Source organism: Hyla sarda, chromosome 2 (genome assembly GCF_029499605.1).
Source record: "Hyla sarda isolate aHylSar1 chromosome 2, aHylSar1.hap1, whole genome shotgun sequence".
NCBI classification, from domain to species: domain Eukaryota; kingdom Metazoa; phylum Chordata; class Amphibia; order Anura; family Hylidae; genus Hyla; species Hyla sarda.
Genome location: NC_079190.1, coordinates 84,920,801 through 84,941,723, shown reverse-complemented (window position 1 = coordinate 84,941,723; position 20,923 = coordinate 84,920,801). Strand labels below are relative to the sequence as shown.

At 50.2% G+C, this 20,923-nt stretch overlaps 1 long non-coding RNA gene across 1 annotated transcript in view; it reads right to left on the bottom strand.

Annotated features, from left to right (window-relative positions):
* LOC130358717 (uncharacterized) overlaps positions 1 to 10,200 on the bottom strand; it is a 40,866-nt gene extending 30,666 nt beyond the window's left edge. Inside the window, exons 1-2 of the long non-coding RNA XR_008889628.1 lie at positions 9,878 to 10,200; positions 8,718 to 9,080 (exon numbers count right to left, since the gene is read on the bottom strand). This is a non-coding gene — a long non-coding RNA (uncharacterized LOC130358717). The remainder of the gene's footprint in view (positions 1 to 8,717; positions 9,081 to 9,877) is intronic.
* Between the last annotated feature and the right edge of the window lie 10,723 nt (positions 10,201 to 20,923).

Genomic DNA, 20,923 nt, shown 5'->3' with positions numbered 1-20,923 from the left:
CATCATCTCCAAGTGCAGGGAACATTGTGAAAGAAAGCCACGGCAACACTTAGAGTCCCCATCAAATTTATCCGGCAAGGATAGTCGTAGGCCTGAGGCGGCCACTCGCTGCGGAGGAGGTGCAGGAGCTGGCGGAGGAGATGATTGCTGAAGCTGTGGTAGTAGCTGCTGTAGCATCACGGTCAGTTGAGACAGCTCGTGGCCTTGTTGCGCTATCTGTTGTGAGTGCTGGGCGACCACCGTAGTGAGGTCAGCGACATCTGGCAGAGGTACTTCAGCGGGATCCATGGCCGGATCTACTGTCACGATGCCGGCTGGCAGGAGGTGGATCCTCTGTGCCAGAGAGGGATTGGCGTGGACCGTGCTAGTGGACCGGTTCTAAGTCACTACTGGTTTTCACCAGAGCCCGCCGCAAAGCGGGATGGTCTTGCTGCGGCGGTAGTGACCAGGTCGTATCCACTAGCAACGGCTCAACCTCTCTGGCTGCTGAAGATAGGCGCGGTACAAGGGAGTAGACAGAAGCAAGGTCGGACGTAGCAGAAGGTCGGGGCAGGCAGCAAGGATCGTAGTCAGGGGCAACGGCAGGAGGTCTGGAACACAGGCTAGGAACACACAAGGAAACGCTTTCACTGGCACAATGGCAACAAGATCCGGCGAGGGAGTGAAGGGGAAGTGAGGTATAAATAGGGAGTGCACAGGTGAACACACTAATTGGAACCACTGCGCCAATCAGCGGCGCAGTGGCCCTTTAAATCGCAGAGACCCGGCGCGCGCGCGCCCTAGGGAGCGGGGCCGCGCGCGCCGGGACAGGACAGACGGAGAGCGAGTCAGGTACGGGAGCCGGGATGCGCATCGCGAGCGGGCGCCACCCGCATCGCGAATCGCATCCCGGCTGGAGACGGTATCGCAGCGCACCGGGTCAGTGGAGCTGCCCGGAGCGCTGCGGTAGCGAGAGTGAAGCGAGCGCTCCGGGGAGGAGCGGGGACCCGGAGCGCTCGGCGTAACAATTTGTAGTCCCTGGCCAGAGACCAAGTATCCTAGGAAAGGAAGAGATTGACATTCAAAGAGACATTTCTCCATTTTGGCATAAAGTTGATTGTCCCGAAGTCTCTGAAGAACCATGCGGACATGCTGGCGGTGTTCTTCTAAAATCAGAATATCGTCCAGATAAACCACAACACAGGAATATAGGAGATCACGAAAAATTTAATTAACAAAGTCTTGGAAGACGGCAGGGGCGTTGCACAGGCCAAAGGGCATGACCAGATACTCAAAGTGTCCATCTCTGGTGTTAAATGCAGTCTTCCATTCGTCCCCCTCCCTGATGCGGATGAGATTATAAGCACCTCTTAAGTCCAGTTTGGTAAAGATGTGGGCACCTTGTAGGCGATCAAAGAGTTCCGAGATAAGAGGTAAGGGGTAGCGGTTTTTTACCGTGATTTCATTAAGTCCGCGGTAATCAATGCAAGGACGTTGGGAGCCATCTTTTTTGGACACAAAAAAAAATCCAGCTCCGGCAGGAGAGGAGGACTTGCGGATAAACCCCTTTTTTTAATTCTCCTGGATGTACTCTGACATGGCAAGAGTCTCTGGAGCAGACAGAGGATAGATTCTGCCCCGGGGTGGAGTAGTACCCGGGAGGAGGTCAATAGGACAGTCATAAGGCCTGTGAGGAGGTAAAGTCTCAGCTTGCTTTTTGCAAAAAACGTCAGCATAGTCCATATAAGCCTTAGGAAGACCGGATACAGGGGGAACCACAGGGTCACGGCAGAGAGTACTGGGAACCGGTTTAAGACAGTCCTTGTGACAAGAAGTACCCCAGTTCTTGATTTCTCCTGTGGACCAATCAAGGGTTGGGGAATGGCATTGAAGCCACGGTAATCCAAGAAGAATTTCAGAAGTGCAGTTGGAGAGGACCAAAAATTCAATTTTTTCGTGATGAGGTCCGATGCACATTAGGAGAGGTTCCGTGCGGTAACACACGGTACAGTCCAATCTTTCATTGTTAACAGAATTGATGTAGAGGGGTCTGGCGAGACTGGTCACCGGGATGTTGAACCTGTTGATGAGAGAGGCCAAAATAAAATTTCCTGCAGATCCGGAATCCAAGAAGGCCATAGCAGAGAAGGAGAAGGTAGAGGAAGATATCCGCACAGGCACAGTAAGGCGTGGAGAAGCAGAGTTGACATCAAGAGCTGTCTCATCTTTGTGCGGAGTCAGCGTACGTCTTTCCAGGCGGGGAGGACGGATAGGACAATCCTTCAAGAAGTGTTCGGTACCGGCACAGTACAGGCACAGATTCTCCATGCGGCGTCGTGTCCTCTCTTGAGGTGTCAAGCGAGACCGGTCAACTTGCATAGCCTCCACGGCGGGAGGCACAGGAACGGATTGCAGAGGACCAGAGGAGAGAGGAGCCGGGGAGAGAAACCGTCTCGTGCGAACAAAGTCCATATCCTGGCGGAGCTCCTGACGCCTTTCGGAAAAACGCATGTCAATGCGGGTGGCAAGATGAATAAGTTCATGCAAGTTAGCAGGAATTTCTCGTGCGGCCAGCACATCCTTAATGTTGCTGGATAGGCCTTTTTTAAAGGTCGCGCAGAGGGCCTCATTATTCCAGGATAATTCGGAGGCAAGAGTACGGAATTGGATGGCGTACTCGCCAACAGAAGAATTACCCTGGACCAGGTTCAGCAGGGCAGTCTCAGCAGAAGAGGCTCGGGCAGGTTCCTCAAAGACACTTCGAATCTCCGTGAAGAAGGAGTGTACAGAGGCAGTGACAGGGTCATTGCGGTCCCAGAGAGGTGTGGCCCATGACAGAGCTTTCCCAGACAGAAGGCTGACTACGAAAGCCACCTTAGACCTTTCAGTAGGAAACTGGTCCGACATCATCTCCAAGTGCAGGGAACATTGCGAAAGAAAGCCACGGCAAAACTTAGAGTCCCCATCAAATTTATCCGGCAAGGATAATCGTAGGCCGGAAGCGGCCACTCGCTGCGGAGGAGGTGCAGGAGCTGGCGGAGGAGATTGTTGCTGGAGCTGTGGTAATAACTGCTGTAGCATCACGGTCAGTTGAGACAGCTGGTGGCCTTGTTGCGCTATCTGTTGCGACTGCTGGGCGAACACCGTGGTGAGGTCGGCGACAACTGGCAGTGGGACTTCAGCGGGGTCCATGGCCGGATCTACTGTCACGATTCGGCTGGCTGGAGGTGGATCCTCTGTGCCAGAGAGGGATTGGCGTGGACCGTGTTGGTGGACTGGTTCTAAGTTGCTACTGGTATTCACCAGAGCCCGCCGCAAAGCGGGATGGACTTGCAGCGGCGGTAGCAACCAGGTCGTATCCACCAGCAACGGCTCAACCTCTCTGACTGCTGAAGATAGGCGCGGTACAAGGGAGTAGACAAGAGCAAGGTCGGACGTAGCAGAAGGTCAGGGCAGGCAGCAAGGATCGTAGTCAGGGCAAAGGCAGGAGGTCAGGAACACAGGCTAGGAACACACTAGGAAACGCTTTCACTGGCACAATGGCAACAAGATCCGGCGAGGGAGTGCAGGGGAAGTGAGGTATAAGTAGGGAGTGCACAGGTGAACACACTGATTAAGCCTGCTGCGCCAATCAGTGGCGCAGTGGCCCTTTAAATTGCAGAGACCCGGCGCGCGCGCGCCCTAAGGAGCGGCGCCGCGCGCGCCTGGACAAGACAGACGGGGAACGAGTCAGGTACGGGAGCCGGGATGCACATCGCGAGCGGGCGTCTCCCGCATCGCGAATCGCATCCCGGCTGAGAGAGATATTGCAGCGCACCCGGTCAGCAGGTCTGACCGGGGCGCTGCAATTGCGAGGATGCTGCGAGCGCTCCGGGGAGGAGCGGGGACCCGGAGCGCTCGGCGTAACACCGTGGTGTGTAACAAGACCTTAAGATGCTAAAAAGACAAAGAGAGCATCTTACTAAGGGAAAAAAATATTTATTAAAAAAAAAGTGAACTTTTGTTGCCAACACTGGCCTACGCATTTCTGCCTACTCTACCCACTGAATTTCATATATGTTTGATAGAAAATGTTGTTTTTCATATCATGTTTATCTTATAATCCTTTATACAGCATTGGTGGCCCTGCTTGTGAAAATGCATTCATTAAAAGAGTGATGTCTATGTCAGAACTGGCCTATCTAACATGCCATTCTAGTATTGTCACTGTCTGACTACTACTTATCATGTGCTTGGCTGCCTCAGCTCCGAAGGGAAAAACAAAGCACCCACTGTTCTTCTGTCCTTGACCCAATGAAGAGGGACAGAGGGTAATGATACAAACATTTGAGCCTTATTATCCTTATCACGCCCCCTCTCTATTCTTCTGCTGCACATAGACTTTTATATGCAGGGGATTATGAGGGATTGTCCTCCTTGCACTGTACTACTTTGTCAAAGGAGCAGTTAGTTACAGCCTTTAGAGCTGGGAACTGCAAGAGAAACCCAATCAGTATGTTGCTAGCTATGCATGCATTAATATTTTAGGCAGTAGCTTTCTTTTATAAAGAAAGTGTATTATTCATTAAACTGGCCATACCTAAGATACTTCAGACATTTTTTTATTAACCTATCATTTGTGATTAGATAAAACAACCAATTGACGATCGATTTCTGCTCTAAGGTTGTAGACTTTTATGTAGAAAACACAACCACAAAAATAGAGATGACTAATGGTGATTTGTACATTCATATTCTAAATGGGGACTACAGAGGTCAAACACAGTGGATTTGGGTATACTCACCCGGGGTGGGAGGTGTGTCAGATGTAGATATGTAAAATTTCTGGAAATTTTAAAGCCATGGGAAAAAAAAGTTTGTTTTAACAGAATAAATGGACATTTTCAGAAATTTTTTTTAAAAATGAAGAGTGAAGTTTGATACATTTTTAAGAATTTCAATGCTGGATGTTGGTCTCACCATTTCACTGAGAGGAGGAAAATAAAACCAATTTACTAGTCAGCCAGACTCAGACAATAGGCAAACATTATTTGTGATAGGGGAGAACATTGTCTGTGATGGAGAAGAACATTATCTGAGATAGAGGAGAACATTATCTGTGATGGGGGAGAACGTTATCAGTGATGGGAAGAGAACATTATCTTTCATGGGGAGAGAACATTATCTTTGAGGGGGAAAACATTAAACATTTAAATACCATGTTATAAACATTACCGTATTTATCATTAAAAATAACAAATTCCTTACTCCTTTTTTTTTTTTTCAGGAAAACAAACAAAAAAGAACCAAGAAAAAAGAACATTATCTGTAATGGGGGAGAACATTATCTGTGATGGGGAAACGTTATCTGTGATGGGGCAGAACATTAAGAGGAGAGAACATTATTTGCGATGGGGAGAACATTATCTGTGATTGGGAAGAACATTATCTGTGATGGGGGAGAACATTATCCGTGATGGGGAAACGTTATCTGTGATGGGGCAGAACATTAGGCGGAGAGAACATTCTTTGTGATGGGGAGAACATTATCTGTGATTGGGAAGAACATTATCTGTGATTGGGAAGAACATTATCTGTGATGGGGGAGAACAATATATGTGATGGGGAGAGAACAATATCTGTGATGGGGGAAATATTATCTATGATTGGGGAAAACGTTATCTGTAATGGGGGAGATCATTATCTGTGATGGGGGAGAACATTAATAGGAATCAGATAGATGAATGTCAATTAAGGCCGATTTGAGAAAACAGAAACAATCAACTACTGTAATACCAATGAGATAGAGCTGCATAGCCACAACCAAACTAAACTGAAATCTTTTCACTGCAGCGCCCCTAGAGACACAAATGCATATTGATTTTCTTTAAAAATTGCATTCTCAATATTTTAATTGTATTCCAGCATTTGCTTATTTGCAGGTGAGACTGATTATCAAGTGTTTCAAGGAAGGTCCATATTTTATATAGTTTAAATACCATGTTATAAATATATTATTTATCATTAAAAAGAACAAATTCCTTACTCTTTTTTTTCCAAAAAAAAAAAAAATGCCTTTCCACGCCTTTCTATCTATGGTCAGGCAAAATCCTCAAAAACATTAGTAAATGTCAGTAAAAGTTGAGCTGACTTGCTGAACATGCCGATCAGACCACTATTATTTTCAAGACGATTATGTGACTGCAGTGATAAATATAAGAAATTGTGGCCACTGCCACGTAAATAGTCACCACTATTATAGATAGCATTAGGTAAGTGGGGGTCCTCATATAGATTTTGCATTTGGACCAAGGAGCTTCAACTTACATCTCTGATTCTAGAAACTTGCTGGTTTAATACATTTTGAATTCAACAAAGATAAATTGTTTGGCTCCCTCTACTGGTGATAATGAGCACATGTAGACAAGTATGTAAATTATTATGTTCAAAAAAGGAAGTGCCTTAGAGGCACAATCTGTAGTATGGCACTGCAGAGAAGGAACCTGCATAAGGGAGTAGACCAGAAGCAGCAGCTCGAGTCATGGATTTAAAAGCGGCAACATTATGGGGGAGATTTATTGTGCTATCTTATCGTAAGATTATCTTTGTTGCTCATAGCAGCCAATTACAGTTCAGCTTTTATTTAACCAAAGCAATATGAGAGATGAAAGCTGAGCTGTGATTAGTTGCTGTGGGCAACAAAGAGAATCTTACAATAAGACAGCGCAATAATTCTCCCCTTATGTCGTTAAAGGAGTACTCGGGTACAATAAAATTGCATTAAATTAAAACATTATCAAAAGTTATAAAATACTGTGAAAGGCATCTAAAATATATTCCCAAAGCTTGCCTGTTTTTTTTTTTTTTTGTTCTTGTTTGTCACCGATTGAGCATTAAAGTACAGAGATTTCCCCTTACTGTCGACCCACGTTCATGTTTGTTCCTTGGACATCTTGTGCTCAACGCTCCATCCTGCTGTGTGATTACAGGTAGTTTGCCCTCCTCTCATGCCCAGAGTTAGGTTGTCCCCCGCCAAATGAACATTTTAAATCCATAGGTGTGCTCTGCTGGGATTGGCAGAGCACACCTGATGTCCCTGTGCACATCTACACTCTACTCACCGATCACAGAGAGCTCTGGACGCATGCGTAGGCAATACACAAAGGCAATGCTCAGCTAGCAGACCATACTCATGCACATAAGAAGAGCTCCATGTCATCGCTTCCAGTACTTTTTGTCAGCACTGACAATATTCCCTGTCTGTTACTCAGTTATACTATTCAGGGCAGTGTTTCCCAAGCACAGTCCTCAAGTATCCCCAACAGCTCATGTTTTCAGGATTCCCTTGTGTTAAAGGAGATTGAACTATGGTCGGTGCATCAGGCATCACAATTATATCACCTGTAAAGACTAAGAAAATCCTGAAAACAAGAACTGTTGGGGGACATGAAGACCATGCTTTGGTAACACTGACCTAGGGTACTCTCTCCACCTTAGTCCCCAGCCATCATCTTTAAATTTTACATACTGCTAATATTTGTTTGGAAGGGTGGCATCCACCCTCTATAGACCTAAATGAGTGATTACAGGGGGAATCTGTCAGCTGTATTTGCTACTACGAGCTGCAGACACTAATGGATAGCTGTTATGGTACTGTATAGAGGTATACAAACTGTACTTACCCTGGAGCTGATGGTGGTTGCCTAACTTATTCAACTATTTCAGTAGCTCTTAGCAGCAAACAGAGTTGACAAACTCCCTTTAAGAGTACGTTCACACGCACAGCATCTGCTGCATATTTTTGCTGCATATTTTGTGCAGCCTATTTTGCCACCCACTGAAGTTAATGGGTAGCAAAATCAGCTGCACAAAATATGCAGGAAAAATATGCAGCAGATCCTGTACATGTGACCATACTATAAGGGTATATTCACACAAACGGAGTCCACAGCAAGTTCACAGCTGCAGGACAGCCACGTCAGGTTTACAGATTACATTAAAGGAGAACTATCGTGCCAAAAATGTATCCCCTATAGGGCGACCAAAGGGACCCCCCCCCATGATCTCCTGCACAGGATCCCGGCTCTCCCTAGGAACAGAGCGCGTCGATCTCTGCACAAAGCAGCCGCTGACACGCCCTATGGGAGAGCCGAAGATAGCCGAATGTTGTATCTCCGGCCCTCCTATAGAGATATAGAGGGGGCGTGTCCTGCCCCACATTATGCAGGGGTTGACATGCTCCATTCCCGGGGAGAGAAGGGATCCCGTGTAGGAGATCACGGAGGATTTCAGCACTCGGACACCCCGCAATCTAAAACGTATCCCCTATCAATTATATATTCATTAAGATTTAAAGTGTTTGTCATTAAAGAAAAAAAAAAAACTTTTCACTTATCACATAGATATATCAAAACTTTTGATCGGTTGGGGGCTCAGCTCTGAAACCACCACTGATCAGGAGAATGAGCAAAATGAAGCATGCCATATGGCTCCCCTGGAAGGAAACAGTGTACATTATCCTAAATGCAGATTGACCAAATATTTACCTTGAATAATAATTTACTAACGGTCCACACTATGTGGGGTGTATGCAGAGCTTAGTAACTGCGTTCACTTTGTAGTGAAGATGAAAGAATCACTGTGTGAAGCCTCCTACAGGAGAAACTTGGTACTGTTCTGCTTAAACTGTTATTGAATATGAAAAGATTACAACAGTATTAAAAAGGAATAAAGTATTGCTGGAAATAGTGTTTACTCACCCAGAATGATGATGCTTAGTGGAAGGACTGGCAAGGAAAGTCATTATCAGCTATTCTCAGATATACTTTCAGTTTTAGAGTTGCCCTTGCTGCAAGCATAATATATACCATGTCAGAACTACTCCACCTTCTGCACCTCTTGATCTCCTGCCCAGCGCCCTGGGTCTCCTTATACACGGAGCGACCACCGCTATGTGCATAGAGTGGTTCTGACCATCACACAGAGCTCGTGTATATCCAGCTCTCCCATAGACAGTGCATAGAGGAGGCATGTAAACCAAATCTTCAGAACATCGGGACACTGCAAAAGATCGCGGGGGTCCCAGCCGTCAAACCCCCACAACTAGAAACATATCCCCCATCCTGTAAAACATAATAAAAATGAGATAAATTGAGTATAGTTATAATTGTACTGACAGCAGAATGAAGATAAAGGCCAGACTTACTATTGCTTTTCTCATCCCTCTAGATTTATTATTTGTCTGATTGGCGCTGAGTATATTTGACTGTTTTTTCACATGTGACTCTTTGGACCAAACTGCACCCATCACGTCACTAATGTGAAAACAGACCAATTTAACCCCTGGAGGACACAAGGTATAAATGTGCACCCTGGCTGCCTTGTACTTAGCGCACCAGGACGTACATTTACACCCTGAGTTGTTTCAGATTTATGAAGCGAGTTTAGAAGCAGCTTTATAGACCATGTGTCCCAGCTGCTATCAGAAGTCAGGGACCCGCTGCTATTGGCGGATATCAGCAATCATGCTAACGCCCGCCAATAACCCTTTAGATGTCTCCTAAGTATCTGCAGGGCTTTGTGAGATTCATTGGACCACCCGCAGCATGATTACGGGGGGCAGGGCCAGATTAAGACTGCCTGGAAGACGGAGCACTTCATTATGATGGTGGGTGTCACAGGAGTCAGGCCCCCGTTGAAATAAAATGGGCTGCATGGTCTAAAATCACTTCAGTTCAGGTCACTCTTTCCAGCTGTTGCAAAGATACAACCCCCATTATGTCTGGAGATCTTCAGGCATTATAGGAGTTATAGTTTTGTAACAGCTGGAGCCTCAAATTGGGGTACAGTGTCATCCATTATTACTGCAAAACTTAGAAGTGGGACAGTCAGGAGAATACACAGACATAAAATGACTCACAGGAGACGTCTTCTCTGTTGTCTTTCCTTTTCTTCTTCATCTGGTCCAGACGCCAGGTCTTCTTTCAGCTCCATCTTTCTCTGTTAAGTTCGACGCCTGGACATCATTGGTTCCTCACTTTGCCAGCCGATCCTCATCCTCTGTATAAAGACAACAATCATTATAACCCTTCAAGAGACTGTGCTTCCTAAATATAATACTGCCAAACCCTGTGTACCCTGTATATTATACTGCCAAACATCAGGCCCTCTAAAAATAATACTACCACACACTGTGTCTTCCGTATTGTGCACAGAGCAGCAGCATCTCATTGAAAACATACAAAATTCTGCTGGTGGAAGTTCGTAGTGTGGACGAGCCCTAATTCCCCCAGACCCCTCTGCCCCCCAGACCCCTAAGTCCTCCTCCAGACTCCTGCTCCCAGAGACCCCTAAGGCTAGGTTTCCCCCTTTTTTTTACCTGCAAAAACACAGAAAAACTGCTACTGCTTTTTCCTGTGTTATGGTAATTTTTTGGCATTTTTTTTTCTTGTGCTTTTGCCTTCTCTGGAAACTTAGTCTTAGTCCTCCCCTGGTCCTTAAAGGAGTACTCCACCCCTAGACATCTTAACACTCCTGGTCCTTCTCCTTTATTCCAATTTTCTGCACCCCCTACCCCCCCCCTCAGTCCCCTTCACACTCCTCTACCCCCTTTACCAAATTCACACTTACCTTACCTCACCCCCCCCCCCCCCCCAAACAACCTCACTTCAGTGCCCCATGCCCTCCTGGTCCTTCTCCACTACACTTTTCTTCACCAACCCCACCCCCAGTTCCCCCACAGTAGGTAGGGGGAATGACAGTATTTATCTGCGTATAACACGCACTGGCATATAACACGCACCCTCATTTTCACAGGAAAATTTGAGGGGAAAAAAATAAATGTCAAATAAATTACTTGGAAGCTCTGAACTATATGCCTCATCATCCCCCCAACTTTGATTCCCCTTGATCCTCAGTTTGCCCCCCCCCTTCCTCCCCCTTTTATCAGCCGCTGTTCCATATTTAACCCCCCCGCCTCCTTTCTCGTGTTTTGCCCTGCTCATCATTCTCCCCCCTGCTCATCATTCTCCCCCCTGCTCATCATTCTCCCCCCTGCTCATCATTCTCCCCCCTGCTCATCATTCTCCCCCCTGCTCATCATTCCCCCCCTGCTCATCATTCTCCCCCCTGCTCATCATTCTCCCCCCTGCTCATCATTCCCCCCCTGCTCATCGTTCTCCCCCCGCTCATCATTCCCCCCGCTCTTAATCCCCCCCCTCCGCTCATCATTCATCCCCCTGCTCATTATTCCCCCCATCTCATCATTCCCCCCCCCCTGCTCATCATTCTCCCCTGCTCATGATTCCCCCCTGCTCATCATTCTCCCCCCTGCTCATCATTCCCCCCCCCGCTCATCATTCTCCCCCCCCAGCTCATCATTCCCCCCTGCTCATCATTCTCCCCTGCTCATCATTCTCCCCCTGCTCATCATTCCCTCCCTGCTCATCATTCCCCCCCTCCACACTCATCATTCTCCCCCCCTGCTCATCATTCCCCCCTGCTCATCATTCTCCCCCCCTGCTCATCTTTCTCCCCTCCTGTTCATCATTCTCCCCCCAGCTCATCATTCTCCCCCCTGCTCATCATTCTCCCCCCTGCTCTTCATCCCCCCTGCTCATCATTCCCCCCCCCCCTGCTCATCCTCCCCCCCTGCTCATCATTCTCCCCCCTGCTCATCATCCCCCCCACTCATCATTCTCCCCCCTGCTCATCATTCTCCCCCCCCTGCTCATCATTACCCCCCCTGCTCATCATTCTCCCCCCTGCTCATCATTCCCCCCCCCCTCTGCTCATCATTCTCCGCCCCCCATGCTCATCATTCCCCCCCCCCTGCTCATCATTCTCCCCCCTGCTCATCATTCCCCCCCTGCTCATCATTCTCCCCCCTGCTCATCTTTCTCCCCTCCTGCTCATCATTCTCCCCCCAGCTCATCATTCTCCCCCCTGCTCATCATTCTCCCCCCCTGCTCTTCATCCCCCCTGCTCATCACTCCCCCCCCTGCTCATCATTCTCCCCCTGCTCATCATTCTCCCCCCTGCTCATCATCCCCCCCACTCATCATTCTCCCCCCCTGCTCATCATTCCCCCCTGCTCATCATTCTCCCCCCCTGCTCATCATTCTCCCCCCCTGCTCATCTTTCTACCCTCCAGCTCATCATTCTCCCCCCAGCTCATCATTCTCCCGCCCTGCTCTTCATCCCCCCTGCTCATCCTCCCCCCCTGCTCATCATTCTCCCCCCTGCTCATCATTCCCCCCCTGCTCATCATTCTCCCCCCTGCTCATCATTCTCCCCCCCCTGCTCATCATTCTCCCCCCTGCTCATCATTCCCCCCCTGCTCATCATTCTCCCCCCTGCTCATCATTCTCCCCCCTGCTCATCATTCCCCCCCTGCTCATCATTCTCCCCCCTGCTCATCATCCCCCCACTCATCATTCTCCCCCCTGCTCATCATTCTCCCCCCCTGCTCATCATTACCCCCCCCTGCTCATCATTCTCCCCCCTGCTCATCATTCCCCCCCCCCCCTCTGCTCATCATTCTCCGCCCCCCATGCTCATCATTCCCCCCCCCCTGCTCATCATTCTCCCCCCTGCTCATCATTCCCCCCCTGCTCATCATTCTCCCCCCTGCTCATCTTTCTCCCCTCCTGCTCATCATTCTCCCCCCAGCTCATCATTCTCCCCCCCTGCTCATCATTCTCCCCCCCTGCTCTTCATCCCCCCTGCTCATCATTCTCCCCCTGCTCATCATTCTCCCCCCTGCTCATCATCCCCCCCACTCATCATTCTCCCCCCCTGCTCATCATTCCCCCCTGCTCATCATTCTCCCCCCCTGCTCATCATTCTCCCCCCCTGCTCATCTTTCTACCCTCCAGCTCATCATTCTCCCCCCAGCTCATCATTCTCCCCCCCTGCTCTTCATCCCCCCTGCTCATCCTCCCCCCCTGCTCATCATTCTCCCCCCTGCTCATCATCCCCCCCCATTCATCATTCTCCCCCCTGCTCATCATCCCCCCCACTCATCATTCTCCCCCCTGCTCATCATTCTCCCCCCCTGCTCATCATTACCCCCCCTGCTCATCATTCTCCCCCCTGCTCGTCATTCTCCCCCCCCTCTGCTCATCATTCTCCGCCCCCCATGCTCATCATTACCCCCCTGCTCATTATTCTCCCCCCTGCTCATCATTCTCCCCCTATGCTCATCATTCTCCCCCCTGCTCATCATTCTCCCCCCTGCTCATCATTCTCCCCCTGCTCATCATTCTCTCCCCCTGCTCATCATTACCCCCCCTGCTCATAATTCTCCCCCTGCTCATCATTCTCCCCCCCCCCCCCCGCTCATCATTCCCCCCCCTGCTCATCATTCCCCCCCTGCTCATCATTCTCCCCCCTGCTCATCATTCTCCCCCCTGCTCATCATTCTCCCCCCTGCTCATCATTCTCCCCCTGCTCATCATTCCCCCCCTGCTCATCATTCTCCCCCCCTGCTCATTATTCTCCCCCCCTGCTCATCATTCTCCCCCCCCCACTCATTATTAGTGTTGTTCGCGAATATTCACGAATATAGCACTATACATTCGTAATTACGAATATTCTTTATTTATTTTTTTCACAGTACACATCACAGTGATCACCCCTCTCTGCTTCCAGCTTGTGTGGTGTAAAGAAGGCTTTAATACTACTGTGTGAGACTGGCGTGCGAGTTTTCTCTTATGTAAATTTTGGATATGCTAATTTTTGCATATGTTAATTTTCGCATACGCGAATTTTCGCATATGCGAAAATAAAACGAGAATATTACGAATATGCGAATTTAGCGAATATATGACGAATATTCGTCCATATATTCGTGAATATTTGCAAATTCGAATATGGCCTATGCCGCTCAACACTACTCATTATTACCCCCCTGCTCATCATTCTCCCCCCCATGCTCATCATTACCCCCCTGCTCATCATTCTCCCCCCTGCTCATCATTCTCCCACCCTGCTCATCATTCTCCCCCACTCATAATCCTCCCCTGCTCATTGCGCCCCCCTCCTCCTCCTTTTTCGATTTTTCATATTTCCTTACCTGGCCGCGCTCAGCAGGCTCAGGTGATGTGTCGGGTCATGTGGGCTGTGACGAGTGACGTCTCCTGCGGCTCCTCTGCATGGCGTCAGGGACGTCACTCATCATTTCCTGCAGCGCTGGGGTGTAATGAAGAAAACTGTGCCCTGTAGCTGCAGGAAAAGATGAGTGACGTCCCTGACGCCGTGCAGAGGAGCCACAGGAGACGTCACTCGTCACAGCCCACATGACCCGACGCATCACCTGAGCCTGCCGAGCGCGGCCAGGTAAGGAAATATAAAATATAGAAAAAGCAGGAGGAGTCCGGGCCCACAGGAGCCGCCGCTGGTCACTGTTTTAAAGTGTCCGCGGCCGGGCTATCGGGGGGCCCCGATCCGCTACTGAGCAACCCGCACGGGCCCGGAGCAGGTGCTCCATGAGCGCCAATGATGATCCGGCCCTGACGGGGGGTCCAATAAGTCAAGATGGTGGCCGGAGGTAATATTTGCTATCCACTTGTATAGTCTGCCAGAAGGCAGATCATTCAAGTACATTGCAAATATTACAGATCAGCAGGGACGTACCTAGAGCATTTGGCACCCAGGGCGGACCCTTTGTTTGGCAATACCCCCCCCCCCCCCACCACCACCACCTCCTCGGGCGGACCCTGTGTTTGCCCCCATCCCTCCCCAACCCAAGAAAGTAAGAAAACGCACAAACTTTTTTAATGTTTTCAATAATATGTATTGCACAAATGCAGGAGTTTTGCAGAAGGGGGCCAGGACAGGGATTTTGTAGAAAGGGGCTGGTGAAAAACTTCTAGAAAACCCCTGCCCTGCCCCCGTCTACAAATCCCTGGTCTTCCCCCATCTAGAAAACCCTTGCCCGTTCTTTCCCCTTATACAAAAACCCTGCACCCCAGTCCATAAAACTCAGCTCTGGCACCCCACACACATAAAAACCCTGCACCCACCCTACACATCAAATCCATACCCCCTCCCTCTTCATATAAAAACCCTGCACCGCCATCACATAAAGTTCATACACCCCTACACATAAAAACCTGCACACCCCCTTAATAAAAAAATAACACCTTGAACACCCTCATTTATTGGAATCCCCTGCACCCCCTTAATAAAATAAACTCTGCACACACCCTTAATAAAATAAAACCCATTAACCCCCCCCTTAATAAAATAAAACCCTGCACCCCCTTAATAAAATAATACCCTGCATCCCCTAATAAAATAAAACCCATGCACACCCCCTTAATAAAACCCATTAACCCCTTTTAATAAAACCCCTTAACACCCCTTAATAAAACCCCTTAACCCCCCCTTAATAAATTAAATCCCTGCACCCTTAAACACTTTTCATCTGCACCAAATAGAAACAAATCCAAATCCCCATCAATAAAATGAACAAATCCTGCACCCCCCCTTAATTACACCCCCCTCCCTTCCCCCCTCTAATTACACCCACTCCCTCCTCCTCCTTAATTACACCCCCTCCCTACCCCCCCTTAATTAGTTAGGCAGCCGTGTATGAAGGCCAGGTATGTACATAGTTAGGTAGCTGGGTATGTAGGTAGTTAGATAACCTGGTATGTAGGTAAGTAGTTAGGCATCCAGGTATAAAGTTAGGTAGCCCCCCCCTTCCCCGTAGGTATAGGCAGCAGAGTTAACCCCCTTCCCCAAAGGTATAGGCAGCAGAGTTAGCCCCCCCCCTTCCCCATAGGTATAGGCAGCAGACTTAACCCCCCTTACCAATAGGTATAGGAGCAGAGTTAACCCCCCTTTCTCCTTAGGTATAGGCAGCAGAGTCCCCCCCTTTCCCCGTAGGTATAGGCAGAGTTAAACCCCCTTTCCCCATAGGTATAGGCAGAGGTACCCCCCCTTTCCCCATAGGTATAGGCAGAGTTACCCCCCCTGTTCCCCATAGGTATAGGCAGAGTTACCCCTCCCCCCTCTTCCCCATTGGTATAGGCAGAGTAACCCCTCCCCCCTCTTCCCCATTGGTATAGGCAGAGTTATCCCCCCTTTCCCCATAGGTATAGTCACAGTTACCTCCCCCCCTTCATCCCCTTTCCCCATAGGTATAGGCAGAGTTACCCCCCATCCTCTCCCCCTTTCCCCATAAGTATAGGCAGAGTTACCCCCCCCTCTTCCCAATAGGTATAGGCAGAGTTACCCCCCCCTTCCTCTTCCCCATAGGAATAGGCACAGTTACCACCCCCCTTTCCCCATAGGTATAGGCAGAGTCCCCCCCTTTCCCCATAGGTATAGGCAGAGTACCCCCCCCCTTCCCCATAGGTATAGGCAGAGTTTCCCCCCTCCCCTCCCCCTTTCCCCATAAGTATAGGCAGAGTTGCCCACCCCCCTCTTCTCCATAGGTATAAGCAGAGTTACCCCATCTCCCCCATAGGTATAGGCAGAGTAAAAAAAAAAAAAAAAAATGCTCACTTGATGTCCCATGCAGGGGCCTGCGTCTTCTCCCCTCCAGAGTACAGGCGCCGATTATTGACGTCATCGGCGCCTGTACTGCGTGCTGCATGAGGGCGGAGGTCACGTCTCCTCTGTGTAAGCTGCAGATGCGGCTCAGACAGAGGGGACGCCTTCTCCTGTATGTACGTGTATCGCAATCCAAGTGTCCCGGATCCTCAGAAGCTGAGGCGAAAGGCCCTTAACCCGGCCGGGCCCTCGGACGGTGTCTGATCGGACCGGCCGGTTAGTCCGCCCCTGGATGAGGGGGGTGACTCCGTCATGACTCATGAATAGCTGCCACGATTCGGCAAGCTGATAGTGGATCCTCTGTGTCAGCGAGGGATTGGCGTGGACCGTGCCGGTGGACCGGTTCTAAGAAGCTACTGGTATTCACCAGAGCCCGCCGCAAAGCGGGATGGTCTTGCTGCGGCGGTAGCAACCAGGTCGTATCCACTGGCAACGGCTCAACCTCGCTGACTGCTGAGAAGGCGTGGGACAGAATGACTAGGCAGAGACAAGGTCAGACGTAGCAGAAGGTCGGGGCAGGCGGCAAGGTTCGTAGTCAATATGGAAATAGCAGGAGGTCAGGAACACAGTATGGGTAACACAGTAATAGCTTTCACAAGGCACTAAGGCAACAAGATCCGGCAAGGAAGTGCAGGGGAAGTGAGATCATATAGCCAGGGAGCAGGTGGAAACTAATTAGGGTGATTGGGCCAGGCACCATCATTGGTGCACTGGCCCTTTAAATCTCAGAGAGCTGGTGCGCGCGCGCCCTAGAGAGTGGAGCCGCGCGCGCCAGAGCATGACAGCCGGGGACTGGGACAGGTAAGTGACTTGGGATGCGATTCGCGGGCGGGCGTGTCCCGCTATGCTAATCGCATCCCCGCCGGCCATGTCAGTGCAGCGCTCCCGGTCAGCGGGTCTGACCGGGGCGCTGCAGGGAGAGAAACGCCGCGAGCGCTTCGGGGAGGAGCAGGGACCCGGAGCGCTCGGCGTAACAGTACCCCCCCCCTTAGGTCTCCCCCTCTTTTTGTCGGAATGTCGCTGCACACAGGACGAGGACATCGGGAGCGACTGTAGAGTCTCCCTCCGGGGGACAGCGAAGTCCTGGGTATGCCCATGCACGGCAGACAGTCCAGAAGGAGTGGGAATGGGGAGGGGGGGCAGAGGGTCACCAGGACGGGGGCTATGAGGAGGCACGGCACAGTCCTGATAAGCCTTTGGGAGATCAGGCACAGGAGGAGACAGTGAGGCTCCACAGGCGGGGCTGGGAGCAGAAGTGAGGCATTTCTTGAGGCAAGCAGGACCCCAATTCTTGATCTCCCCAGTGGTCCAGTCAAGGGTGGGAGAATGATGCTGGAGCCATGGCAGACCGAGGAGGACTTCAGAGGTGCAGCCGGGTAAAACCAAAAATTCAATCTTCTCGACATGTGGTCCAATGTTCATCAGCAGGGGCACTGTACGATAACGCACAGTGCAGTGCAACTTGACTCCGTTGACTGAAGAAATGTAGAACGGCTTGATGAGACGGGTCACCGGGATGCAGTACCTATCAAGCAAAGAGGCCAGAATAAAATTTCCAGAAGAACCAGAGTCCAAGACGGCCACGGCAGAGAAGGAGGAGTTGGCAGAAGGAGAAATCCGTACGGGCACAGTGAGACATGGAGAAGCAGACTCCGTACCCAGAGACGCCAGGCCCACGTGAGCAGGTTGCGTGCGTGCATTTTCCAGACGTGGAGGACGAATAGGGCAATCCACCAAGAAATGTTCGGTACTAGCGCAGTACAGACATAGATTTTTATCCCTACGGCGAGACCTCTCTTCAAGAGTCAGGCGAGACCGATCTACTTGCATAGGCTCCTCGGCGGGAGGCACAGGGGTAGGTTGCAAGGGATACCGTGAGAGAGGTGCCCAGGGATTAAGGTCTTTTTCCTGGCGGAGTTCCTGGTGTCTTTCCGAAAAACGCATGTCAATGCGGGTGGCCAAATGGATAAGTTCATGCAGGTTGGCAGGAATCTCTCGTGCGGCCAGCACATCTTTGATGTTACTGGATAGGCCTTTTTTAAAGGTCGCGCAGAGAGCCTCGTTGTTCCAAGATAATTCGGAAGCGAAAGTACGAAATCGGATGGCGTACTCGCCTACTGAAGAATTACCCTGGACCAGGTTCAGCAGGGCAGTCTCGGCAGAAGAAGCTCGGGCTGGTTCCTCGAAGACACTGCGAACCTCAGAGAAGAAGGAGTGTACAGTGGCGGTGACAGGGTCATCGCAGTCCCAGAGCAGTGTGGCCCAAGACAAAGCCTTCCCAGACAGGAGACTGACCACGAAAGCCACCTTCGACCGTTCTGTAGGAAATTGGTCCAACAACATCTCCAAATGTAGGGAACATTGTGACAGAAAACCACGGCAGAGTCTAGAGTCCCCATCAAATTTGTCCGGCAGGGACAAGCGGAGGTTAGGAGCGGCCGCTCGCTGCGGAGGAGGTGCAGGAGCCGGCGGAGGAGATGGTTGTTGCTGTTGCAGCTGCTGTAGCTGTGACTGAAGTTGCTGTAGCTGTGGCTGAAGTTGCTGTAGCTGTGACTGAAGTTGCTGTGTCATGGTGGTCAAGTACGACAGCTGGTGTTCTTGTTGGGCGATCTGTCGGGATTGCTGGGCGACCAGCGTGGATATATCAGCGTTACTAGGCAGCGGCACGTCAGCGGGATCCATGGCCGGATCTACTGTCACGATTCGGCTAGCTGATAATGATCCTCTGTGTCAGCGAGGGATTGGCGTGGACCGTGCCGGTGGACCGGTTCTAAGAAGCTACTGGTATTCACCAGAGCTCGCCGCAAAGCGGGATGGTCTTGCTGCAGCGGTAGCAACCAGGTCGTATCCACTGGCAACGGCTCAACCTCGCTGACTGCTGAGAAGGCGTGGGACAGAAGGACTAGGCAGAGACAAGGTCAGACGTAGCAGAAGGTCGGGGCAGGCGGCAAGGTTCGTAGTCAATATGGAAATAGCAGGAGGTCAGGAACACAGTATGGGTAACACAGTAATAGCTTTCACAAGGCACTAAGGCAACAAGATCCGGCAAGGAAGTGCAGGGGAAGTGAGATCATATAGCCAGGGAGCAGGTGGAAACTAATTAGGGTGATTGGGCCAGGCACCATCATTGGTGCACTGGCCCTTTAAATCTCAGAGAGCTGGCGCGCGCGCGCCCTAGAGAGCGGAGCCGCGCGCGCCAGAGCATGACAGCCGGGGACCGGGACAGGTAAGTGACTTGGGATGCGATTCGCGGGCGGGCGCGTCCCGCTATGCGAATCGCATCCCCGCCGGCCATGTCAGTGCAGCGCTCCCGGTCAGCGGGTCTGACCGGGGTGCTGCAGGGAGAGAAACGCCGCGAGCGCTTCGGGGAGGAGCAGGGACCCGGAGCGCTCGGCGTAACAATAGCCCTGAACAATAATAGAAATCAATAGATTTCTATGAATAGCCCTCTGTGGGATCCTAAAAAATGCGAGAAAAAAAAGTTTTAAAAAATGTGAATAAGCCCCTCACTTGTGTACCTGGGGCTTAGGAATTTGCCCCCATGCACCAAGCTCAACATTTGCATATATACTGAAGACTAGAGGCACGAATCGAGGAGCGGTAAGTCCGATTTTCATTAGTGCCATCCGCAGTACAGTTCTGTACCAACAAGGTTAGTGCAGGTGATACTGATGACAGATTCCCTTTACAATGAATAGCGTAAACTTAAAAAATACTAAAGTCCAAAATTGCTGTTTTTTGGTCACATCACATCCTAGAAAAATTTAATAAAGTGATCAAAAAGTCAAATATATGCAAAAGTGGTACCAATAAAAACTACAGATCACGGCGCAAAAAGTAAGCCCTGATACAGGGCCATATACAGAAAAATAAGAAAGTCATAGGGGTCAAAATAGGGAAATTTTAAACATACTTAACCCCTTCCTGCAAAATCAGGTACATGAACGTGTTGATTAGGGACGACTTCCCGCAACACCACGTACATGTACCTGATGAGAATAAACTGTCACAGCGCCGCCGGGTTGTGCTGCACAGCCGAGCCTCCCTGAAGCCGGCCAGGGACCAATTGCAGCGGTCCCAGGCCGGCGATCGCTGCTATTGGTCCGTCAGTACAGATGGACCAATAGCAGGGATCTGGTGTGGGCCTCCTCCTTCACCCTCTCCTCCGTCGCTTCACTGTGTGAAGCGATCCGTGGTGAGGAGGGCCCCATCTGAGAAGGCCACCTCAGCGCACTCAGGATCGGAGCTGCGCTCCGCTCCTGGGTTAACCCTGTAGATGCTGCGGCCACTAAGACCGCAGCGTCTATTAGGCTAGGTTCAGACTACGGAATTTTCACCTTCAATTCCGCTTTGAAATTGCAGGCGGAAATTCCGCTTTCTAAAATGTATAGTGTAGTGAATGATT